Raw genomic sequence first — 10000 nt, 5'->3', positions numbered from 1 at the left:
GAAGTCCTCGGCTGCGTCGGCGGGCGGCGCAGCGGCCTCGCCCGCGTCAGGCAGCGGGCTCGCTGCTCCCCGGCGGGACGCCGGCTCTTCCCCCCGACCGATCTCAAGCGCCTCCATGAACTGGCGGACAAGCTGCTTGTGGGCAGCTTGCCGCCGTCGGCACTTGATTGCCTCAAGCGTTCGGTCGGGGAACATCCTGATGAGTTCTTGATTTACAAAGAAGAACCGGGCGTCCCTCTCAAGGAACAGTTCGGCCTCTGCCTTGGCGAGCGACAGGACTTCTTCCTCCGTCCACCTCGCGCGATGCCTCTCCGTCACGATCTCCGCGTTGGCGGCCGCAAGATGTTGGCGGCGGCGATGGACCCCGAGACCATTCTTGGTGGTGAAGCTGCGGTGGCACTCACTACAGGCGTATACTGCTGCAAAAGTTACAAGATTTTCGGCACGGCCGGTTGGCCGGCTAGGTGCTGGGGGAGTTGGGGTGGCACCTTCAGCGGAAGGGCCACCACTTATTCTCTGGTTACTGCCCCCAACTAAAAAAGGGATAATGCGAGGGGGGGCTGGTAACCCCCCCAAGCCCCTGGTGCGGTCTTCCACTCTGCGAAAATCAGCGGGCCCACGAGAAGGGGAGAAGACCGCAGGAGAGGAGAGGCTAAGAGGGCTAGGCCCATGTATTGCGCATCACTCTCCCTGTAACCATAACCCAAGGAAGGCACCTCGCAGCAGCAGCACGACTACATCAAGACCGCACTTCGAAAAGCCAAGTCCGGATGCAGCCACACCGCCGCCACTTGGCCACCTTAAGAGAGTCATAGTTACTCCCGCCGTTTACCCGCGCTTGCTTGAATTTCTTCACGTTGACATTCAGAGCACTGGGCAGAAATCACATTGCGTCAACACCCGCTAGGGCCATCGCAATGCTTTGTTTTAATTAGACAGTCGGATTCCCCCAGTCCGTGCCAGTTCTGAGTTGATCGTTGAATGGCGGCCGAAGAGAATCCGCGCACCCGCGCGCCCCCGGAGGAGCACGCTAAGGCGGACGCGGCCTCGCAGCAAGGAAGATCCGTGGGAGGCCAAGGCACGGGACCGAGCTCGGATCCTGCACGCAGGTTGAAGCACCGGGGCGCGAACGCCGCGCAGGCGCGCGCATCCTGCACCGCCGGCCAGCACGAGGCCGACCAACGGCGAGAGCAGACCACGCCCGCGCTAAACGCCCGCACTTACCGGCACCCCTACGGCACTCACCTCGCCCAGGCCCGGCACGTTAGCGCTGACCCACTTCCCGACCAAGCCCGACACGCCCCGATCCTCAGAGCCAATCCTTATCCCGAAGTTACGGATCCAATTTGCCGACTTCCCTTACCTACATTATTCTATCGACTAGAGGCTCTTCACCTTGGAGACCTGCTGCGGATATGGGTACGAACCGGCGCGACACCTCCACGTGGCCCTCTCCCGGATTTTCAAGGTCCGAGGGGAAGATCGGGACACCGCCGCAACTGCGGTGCTCTTCGCGTTCCAAACCCTATCTCCCTGCTAGAGGATTCCAGGGAACTCGAACGCTCATGCAGAAAAGAAAACTCTTCCCCGATCTCCCGACGGCGTCTCCGGGTCCTTTTGGGTTACCCCGACGAGCATCTCTAAAAGAGGGGCCCGACTTGTATCGGTTCCGCTGCCGGGTTCCGGAATAGGAACCGGATTCCCTTTCGCCCAACGGGGGCCAGCACAAAGTGCATCATGCTATGACGGCCCCCATCAACATCGGATTTCTCCTAGGGCTTAGGATCGACTGACTCGTGTGCAACGGCTGTTCACACGAAACCCTTCTCCGCGTCAGCCCTCCAGGGCCTCGCTGGAGTATTTGCTACTACCACCAAGATCTGCACCGACGGCGGCTCCAGGCAGGCTCACGCCCAGACCCTTCTGCGCCCACCGCCGCGACCCTCCTACTCGTCAGGGCTTCGCGGCCGGCCGCAAGGACCGGCCATGACTGCCAGACTGACGGCCGAGTATAGGCACGACGCTTCAGCGCCATCCATTTTCAGGGCTAGTTGCTTCGGCAGGTGAGTTGTTACACACTCCTTAGCGGATTCCGACTTCCATGGCCACCGTCCTGCTGTCTTAAGCAACCAACGCCTTTCATGGTTTCCCATGAGCGTCGATTCGGGCGCCTTAACTCGGCGTTTGGTTCATCCCACAGCGCCAGTTCTGCTTACCAAAAGTGGCCCACTTGGCACTCCGATCCGAGTCGTTTGCTCGCGGCTTCAGCATATCAAGCAAGCCGGAGATCTCACCCATTTAAAGTTTGAGAATAGGTTGAGGTCGTTTCGGCCCCAAGGCCTCTAATCATTCGCTTTACCGGATGAGACTCGTACGAGCACCAGCTATCCTGAGGGAAACTTCGGAGGGAACCAGCTACTAGATGGTTCGATTAGTCTTTCGCCCCTATACCCAGCTCCGACGATCGATTTGCACGTCAGAATCGCTACGGACCTCCATCAGGGTTTCCCCTGACTTCGTCCTGGCCAGGCATAGTTCACCATCTTTCGGGTCCCAACGTGTACGCTCTAGGTGCGCCTCACCTCGCAATGAGGACGAGACGCCCCGGGAGTGCGGAGGCCGCCGCCCCGTGAAGGGCGGGGAAGCCCCATCCTCCCTCGGCCCGCGCAAGGCGAGACCTTCACTTTCATTACGCCTTTAGGTTTCGTACAGCCCAATGACTCGCGCACATGTTAGACTCCTTGGTCCGTGTTTCAAGACGGGTCGTGAAATTGTCCAAAGCTGAAGCGCCGCTGACGGGAGCGATTATTCCGCCCGAGAGCATCCCGAGCCAACAGCGGCGCGGGTCCGGGGCCGGGCCAGGTAGGTCCGTCATCCGGGAAGAACCGCGCGCGCTTGCCGGGAGCCCGAGCGCCCAAAGGGGCGAATCGACTCCTCCAGATATACCGCCGGGCAGCCAGCCAGGACACCGGGGCTCTGCCCAACAGACGCGAACCGAGGCCCGCGGAAGGACAGGCTGCGCACCCGGGCCGTAGGCCGGCACCCAGCGGGTCGCGACGTCCTACTAGGGGAGAAGTGCGGCCCACCGCACACCGGAACGGCCCCACCCCGCGGCGAGTGGAAAGGCAACCGGACACGACCCCGCCGCGGATTGCTCCGCGCGGGCGGCCGGCCCCATCTGCCGAGGGCGGAGGCCAGTGGCCGGATGGGCGTGAATCTCACCCGTTCGACCTTTCGGACTTCTCACGTTTACCCCAGAACGGTTTCACGTACTTTTGAACTCTCTCTTCAAAGTTCTTTTCAACTTTCCCTCACGGTACTTGTTCGCTATCGGTCTCGTGGTCATATTTAGTCTCAGATGGAGTTTACCACCCACTTGGAGCTGCACTCTCAAGCAACCCGACTCGAAGGAGAGGTCCCGCCGACGCTCGCACCGGCCGCTACGGGCCTGGCACCCTCTACGGGCCGTGGCCTCATTCAAGTTGGACTTGGGCTCGGCGCGAGGCGTCGGGGTAGTGGACCCTCCCAAACACCACATGCCACGACAGGCGGCCGCCTGCGGGGTTCGGTGCTGGACTCTTCCCTGTTCGCTCGCCGCTACTGGGGGAATCCTTGTTAGTTTCTTTTCCTCCGCTTAGTAATATGCTTAAATTCAGCGGGTAGTCTCGCCTGCTCTGAGGTCGTTGTACGAGGTGTCGCACGCCACGCCGCCAGCCGGCTGTGCACGCTACCGAGTAAGTACCGGTATGCGAACCGCCAGGCGACGGGCGCGCATCGCACGTTTAAGGAGACGCGGCCGGCCCCACAGGCGGCCACGACACTCCCAGGTCAGCGAAGCGGGGCAAACGCCGCGCGCTTCAGTATACGTAGCCGACCCTCAGCCAGACGTGGCCCGGGAACGGAATCCATGGACCGCAATGTGCGTTCGAAACGTCGATGTTCATGTGTCCTGCAGTTCACATGTCGACGCGCAATTTGCTGCGTTCTTCATCGACCCACGAGCCGAGTGATCCACCGTCCTGGGTGATCTTTTCATAGTTTCCACCATCTCTTTCGAGACAGTTGCATAGGCGGGACTGAGGCGTGTGGCGGCCCTGTTCCAGCGTTCAGTGTCCAACGGCCTCACGGCCGATGGGCGTCGTACGGCTCCACACCGGAGCGGACAGGCAGTCGGGCGAAAGTCATTCAAAACCGGCGCCAGGCGCCAGGTGCCGCAGGCCAGCCGCTCCAGCGCTTCAGCGCTCGTACCACACAACATTGCCGTTAGTTTTGAGACGAACGCGTGGTTCCGCACGCGGCGCACGGCTACTGCGAGCCGTACAGGTAGCTGCGTGTTGCGCGACACGACACGCACATCGAAAGACATGCAGTCTAGTCGGTAATGATCCTTCCGCAGGTTCACCTACGGAAACCTTGTTACGACTTTTACTTCCTCTAAATGATCAAGTTTGGTCATCTTTCCGGTAGCATCGGCAACGACAGAGTCAATGCCGCGTACCAGTCCGAAGACCTCACTAAATCATTCAATCGGTAGTAGCGACGGGCGGTGTGTACAAAGGGCAGGGACGTAATCAACGCGAGCTTATGACTCGCGCTTACTGGGAATTCCTCGTTCATGGGGAACAATTGCAAGCCCCAATCCCTAGCACGAAGGAGGTTCAGCGGGTTACCCCGACCTTTCGGCCTAGGAAGACACGCTGATTCCTTCAGTGTAGCGCGCGTGCGGCCCAGAACATCTAAGGGCATCACAGACCTGTTATTGCTCAATCTCGTGCGGCTAGAAGCCGCCTGTCCCTCTAAGAAGAAAAGTAATCGCTGACAGCACGAAGGATGTCACGCGACTAGTTAGCAGGCTAGAGTCTCGTTCGTTATCGGAATTAACCAGACAAATCGCTCCACCAACTAAGAACGGCCATGCACCACCACCCACCGAATCAAGAAAGAGCTATCAATCTGTCAATCCTTCCGGTGTCCGGGCCTGGTGAGGTTTCCCGTGTTGAGTCAAATTAAGCCGCAGGCTCCACTCCTGGTGGTGCCCTTCCGTCAATTCCTTTAAGTTTCAGCTTTGCAACCATACTTCCCCCGGAACCCAAAAGCTTTGGTTTCCCGGAGGCTGCCCGCCGAGTCATCGGAGGAACTGCGGCGGATCGCTGGCTGGCATCGTTTATGGTTAGAACTAGGGCGGTATCTGATCGCCTTCGAACCTCTAACTTTCGTTCTTGATTAATGAAAACATACTTGGCAAATGCTTTCGCTTCTGTTCGTCTTGCGACGATCCAAGAATTTCACCTCTAACGTCGCAATACGAATGCCCCCGCCTGTCCCTATTAATCATTACCTCGGGTTCCGAAAACCAACAAAATAGAACCGAGGTCCTATTCCATTATTCCATGCACACAGTATTCAGGCGGGCTTGCCTGCTTTAAGCACTCTAATTTGTTCAAAGTAAACGTGCCGGCCCACCGAGACACTCAATAAAGAGCACCCTGGTAGGATTTCAACGGGGTCCGCCTCGGGACGCACGAGCACGCACGAGGCGGTCGCACGCCTTCGGCTCGCCCCACCGGCAGGACGTCCCACGATACATGCCAGTTAAACACCGACGGGCGGTGAACCAACAGCGTGGGACACAAATCCAACTACGAGCTTTTTAACCGCAACAACTTTAATATACGCTATTGGAGCTGGAATTACCGCGGCTGCTGGCACCAGACTTGCCCTCCAATAGATACTCGTTAAAGGATTTAAAGTGTACTCATTCCGATTACGGGGCCTCGGATGAGTCCCGTATCGTTATTTTTCGTCACTACCTCCCCGTGCCGGGAGTGGGTAATTTGCGCGCCTGCTGCCTTCCTTGGATGTGGTAGCCGTTTCTCAGGCTCCCTCTCCGGAATCGAACCCTGATTCCCCGTTACCCGTTACAACCATGGTAGGCGCAGAACCTACCATCGACAGTTGATAAGGCAGACATTTGAAAGATGCGTCGCCGGTACGAGGACCGTGCGATCAGCCCAAAGTTATTCAGAGTCACCAAGGCAAACGGACCGGACGAGCCGACCGATTGGTTTTGATCTAATAAAAGCGTCCCTTCCATCTCTGGTCGGGACTCTGTTTGCATGTATTAGCTCTAGAATTACCACAGTTATCCAAGTAACGTGGGTACGATCTAAGGAACCATAACTGATTTAATGAGCCATTCGCGGTTTCACCTTAATGCGGCTTGTACTGAGACATGCATGGCTTAATCTTTGAGACAAGCATATGACTACTGGCAGGATCAACCAGGGAGCTGCGTCAACTAGAGCTGAGCAGCCGGCCGCCCGGGAGTGTGTCCCGGGGGCCCGCGCGAACACGCAAGCGTCCGCTCAATTATTCTGCAAACAGGAGGAGGCTGAGCTCCCCTGCACAACACACCTCGAAACCCTCTCAGGTCCCGGCGGCGCGCAGCGCCGTCCTAAGTACTTGGTCGGGTTCGAGAGAGGCGCAATCGCCCGGAGTTAGGCGAGTAGACGCTTTAGGTGCGACCACCCGTGCTCCCAACTGAGCTTGCCGCTGCCGACAGAGGCCCGGGAGCGTGCTGTCGTGGCATTGCCGGCGGGAGACAACACGCGCCACCTACGGTGACCGGCAGCTCCAACGCCAGCGCCACAGAAGGACAAAAGCCCCACTTGGGTGCCGAAGCGAACTCTCCCAGCACAGCGCACGCGCCAACACGTCCGCACAGCTGCGATACAAACCACCTGCGAGAACCGCTGGGGCGACCGAGCAGCAGACGGCGTCGCGGCGCCGAGCGCCGGGCGGCGGCGCATCCTCAGCGCACACAGTCCTCAATCGGACCAGCACACTGCAGATGGCCACCGCGCTTCGCACCGGGCCCGCGAGGACCTACTTTGGCCGCAAGGCGCCGCGAGCAGGGGGCGCCGGCGCGCAGCTGCGCCGCCTGCCGCGTCCGTCGGCCGGCGCGCCTGCCACTGGCCGCCCCCACCAGCCGGCTGTAGCGCGTGCGCCCACGCACCGCGCTGCCAGCACGCCGGGCGGCCCCCCCTCACCGGCCGGGGACGGTCCCACCCAGCCACCGCCGCGTATCGCCTCACACCCAGATCCCCCTTTCACGTTCGTGGGCATGGTGGGTCCCCTTTCACGTTCGTGGGCATGGTGGGTATCCATGAAACAACCGGTTAATAGCTCGACCGATCGTCGCCAACACTGATTCACCTCTAGCGAGAACAACCGCACCACAACGGGTTACCAGTTGTTCATTTGCGTAACGTCACCAGCAAACGTAGACGTCCATCGCCATTTGCAACGAGTATTGCATGCCTGTGTCAGGTGTCACAACACACTACGTCTGCCCACATAGACGCAACAACATGTGCACGCCTAGAGAACACGTGGAAGGTAGCCCCCGTACGTATGCGGTGTCCATTGCGCGAACGACTGTCAGCCGGCCTCTGCAGCATGTCGCAGATGTGGAACGCGGTGCAACATGCTATCACAGTGTGTGAGAAGAGACGACTACGTCCGAATACACGCTCCACTACATCAACAGACTGCTCATGCTGATCGCCATCCAGGGCGTCCGTTCCTCCCACACGTCTGAATGGCGTACCACACTGCAATCCAGCTCCTAAAGGGAGACGACACGTAGCTGCGTCCACAATATTTGGACTGTATGGTCCGCCGTTGCTAGGCGCAGTCGTCGTACGGTCACACATGTGCCACGATGTATCATTCAGTACATACGGACCAATGTGCAGCACAGTTTGTGGGTTTTGCGTACATCCGCGGACAGGTGACAGGCCGTACCACAACGTAGGCTGAGTACGTCGGCATGCGAAGGGCATTGAACATGCAAACTTCTCAACGACCAGCTTGCGAAGGCAGGGGGGAAGGGGGGGGGCATGTACGTCCTGCTGCTATCCACATTACAGTGTATAGCAGGAGCATGTGGAAAGTCAGCAACACTTGCAAGGTGTTTAACATGACGCGATACACAGGGGACCGGGCAGTGCGAATAGCGAACTGTATTGCGAGGGTTGCGGTTAGGCAACACTACACTAATTTAACGAGTTGCATAACAATTACAGAGCAGGTTCAGCGACAACGTGCGTCAGGTTAAGGCGCAATATAGGTTAGGTTGAGGCGCAATATGGGTTACGTTAAGGCACAAATTAGGTTACGTTAAGGCACAAATTAGGTTACGTTAAGGCACAAATTGGGTTACGTTAAGGCACAAATTGGGTTACGTTAAGGCACAAATTGGGTTACGTTAAGGCACAACATGGGTTACGTTAAGGCACAACATGGGTTACGTTAAGGCACAACATGGGTTACGTTAAGGCACAACATGGGTTACGTTAAGGCACAACATGGGTTACGTTAAGGCACAACATGGGTTACGTTAAGGCACAACATGGGTTACGTTAAGGCACAACATGGGTTACGTTAAGGCACAACATGGGTTACGTTAAGGCACAACATGGGTTAGGTTAAGGCACAACATGGGTTAGGTTAAGGCACAACATGGGTTAGGTTAAGGCACAACATGGGTTAGGTTAAGGCACAACGTAAGTTAGGTTAAGGCACAACGTAAGTTAGGTTAAGGCACAACGTAAGTTAGGTTAAGGCACAACGTAGGTTAGGTTAAGGCACAACGTAGGTTAGGTTAAGGCACAACGTAGGTTAGGTTAAGGCACAACGTAGGTTAGGTTAAGGCACAACGTAGGTTAGGTTAAGGCACAACGTAGGTTAGGTTAAGGCACAACGTAGGTTAGGTTAAGGCACAACGTAGGTTAGGTTAAGGCACAACGTAGGTTAGGTTAAGGCACAACGTAGGTTAGGTTAAGGCACAACGTAGGTTAGGTTAAGGCACAACGTAGGTTAGGTTAAGGCACAACGTAGGTTAGGTTAAGGCACAACGTAGGTTAGGTTAAGGCACAACGTAGGTTAGGTTAAGGCACAACGTAGGTTAGGTTAAGGCACAACGTAGGTTAGGTTAAGGCACAACGTAGGTTAGGTTAAGGCACAACGTAGGTTAGGTTAAGGCACAATGTAGGTTAGGTTAAGGCACAACGTAGGTTAGGTTAAGGCACAACGTAGGTTAGGTTAAGGCACAACGTAGGTTAGGTTAAGGCACAACGTAGGTTAGGTTAAGGCACAACGTAGGTTAGGTTAAGGCACAACGTAGGTTAGGTTAAGGCACAACGTAGGTTAGGTTAAGGCACAACGTAGGTTAGGTTAAGGTACAACGTAGGTTAGGTTAAGGTACAACATAGGTTAGGTTAAGGTACAACGTAGGTTAGGTTAAGGCGCAATGTCGGTTAGGTTAAGGTACGATATAGCTTAGGTTAAGGTACACATTGTTGTAGGGAAAGGTGTATTTGGGGGGGGGGGGCGGCGGCAGGTTCGTTGATAGTGATTATCGTAAGTGCATGCCTGCGGGATCATCCGATTTGTCACGTCAGGATGCACTTGTGGCTCATGACAGGCGGCGCTCCGATTCCAAGGTTGTGGCAGATCTGTGTCTTTCATTCCTGCCATTGTTTGTGTACTGTGACAGGAGGCAGTATGGTGATGTTGGGTGCACCCCTGTGTAGGACATGTGTGGGTGTTCGTGGCTTAGCTGAGCAATGGCGGATGTCGGAAGGGTGGGATATTCTGTTTTCTGGGTGGACCTCCCGGTCTGGTTATGATAGTGTGGATTGTGTAATGTGGCGGAGAGGATGCACCGGATGTTCTTCCATGCTGGTGGTTAGATATTGTGTGTGTGCCTGTTAGAGGCAGAGAGTAGTGTGTGATAGTGTCTGGCTGACGTGTGGTTCTCATTGTGTGCAGAGTCTTTCAGCATGTATAGGGACGGTTGTATATATTATCTGTATTCTGATGGCTCTGCATTTATTACTAATCAGTGCCGTGTATACGGTTACTCTGGTTCCAGTCGAAACTGTTCTATCTCTGTACATTAGTGACACTGCGGCTCCACTATGTTGCTGCCCCTGTC

At 56.5% G+C, this 10000-nt stretch overlaps 2 non-coding genes and 1 pseudogene across 2 annotated transcripts; all 3 read right to left on the bottom strand.

Annotated features, from left to right (window-relative positions):
* LOC126434001 (large subunit ribosomal RNA) overlaps positions 1 to 3683 on the bottom strand; it is a 7954-nt pseudogene extending 4271 nt beyond the window's left edge.
* A 188-nt stretch (positions 3684 to 3871) lies between these two features.
* LOC126433961 (5.8S ribosomal RNA) lies at positions 3872 to 4026 on the bottom strand. The gene has a single exon (XR_007578877.1). It is a non-coding gene; the product is annotated as a 5.8S ribosomal RNA (ribosomal RNA).
* A 353-nt stretch (positions 4027 to 4379) lies between these two features.
* On the bottom strand, positions 4380 to 6288 carry LOC126433976 (small subunit ribosomal RNA). Its single transcript, XR_007578891.1, has one exon. It is a non-coding gene; the product is annotated as a small subunit ribosomal RNA (ribosomal RNA).
* Between the last annotated feature and the right edge of the window lie 3712 nt (positions 6289 to 10000).

The sequence above is a fragment of the Schistocerca serialis genome, unplaced genomic scaffold (assembly GCF_023864345.2).
Source record: "Schistocerca serialis cubense isolate TAMUIC-IGC-003099 unplaced genomic scaffold, iqSchSeri2.2 HiC_scaffold_1178, whole genome shotgun sequence".
In the NCBI taxonomy this organism is placed as follows: domain Eukaryota; kingdom Metazoa; phylum Arthropoda; class Insecta; order Orthoptera; family Acrididae; genus Schistocerca; species Schistocerca serialis.
This window is presented reverse-complemented; position numbering and strand designations above follow the sequence as displayed.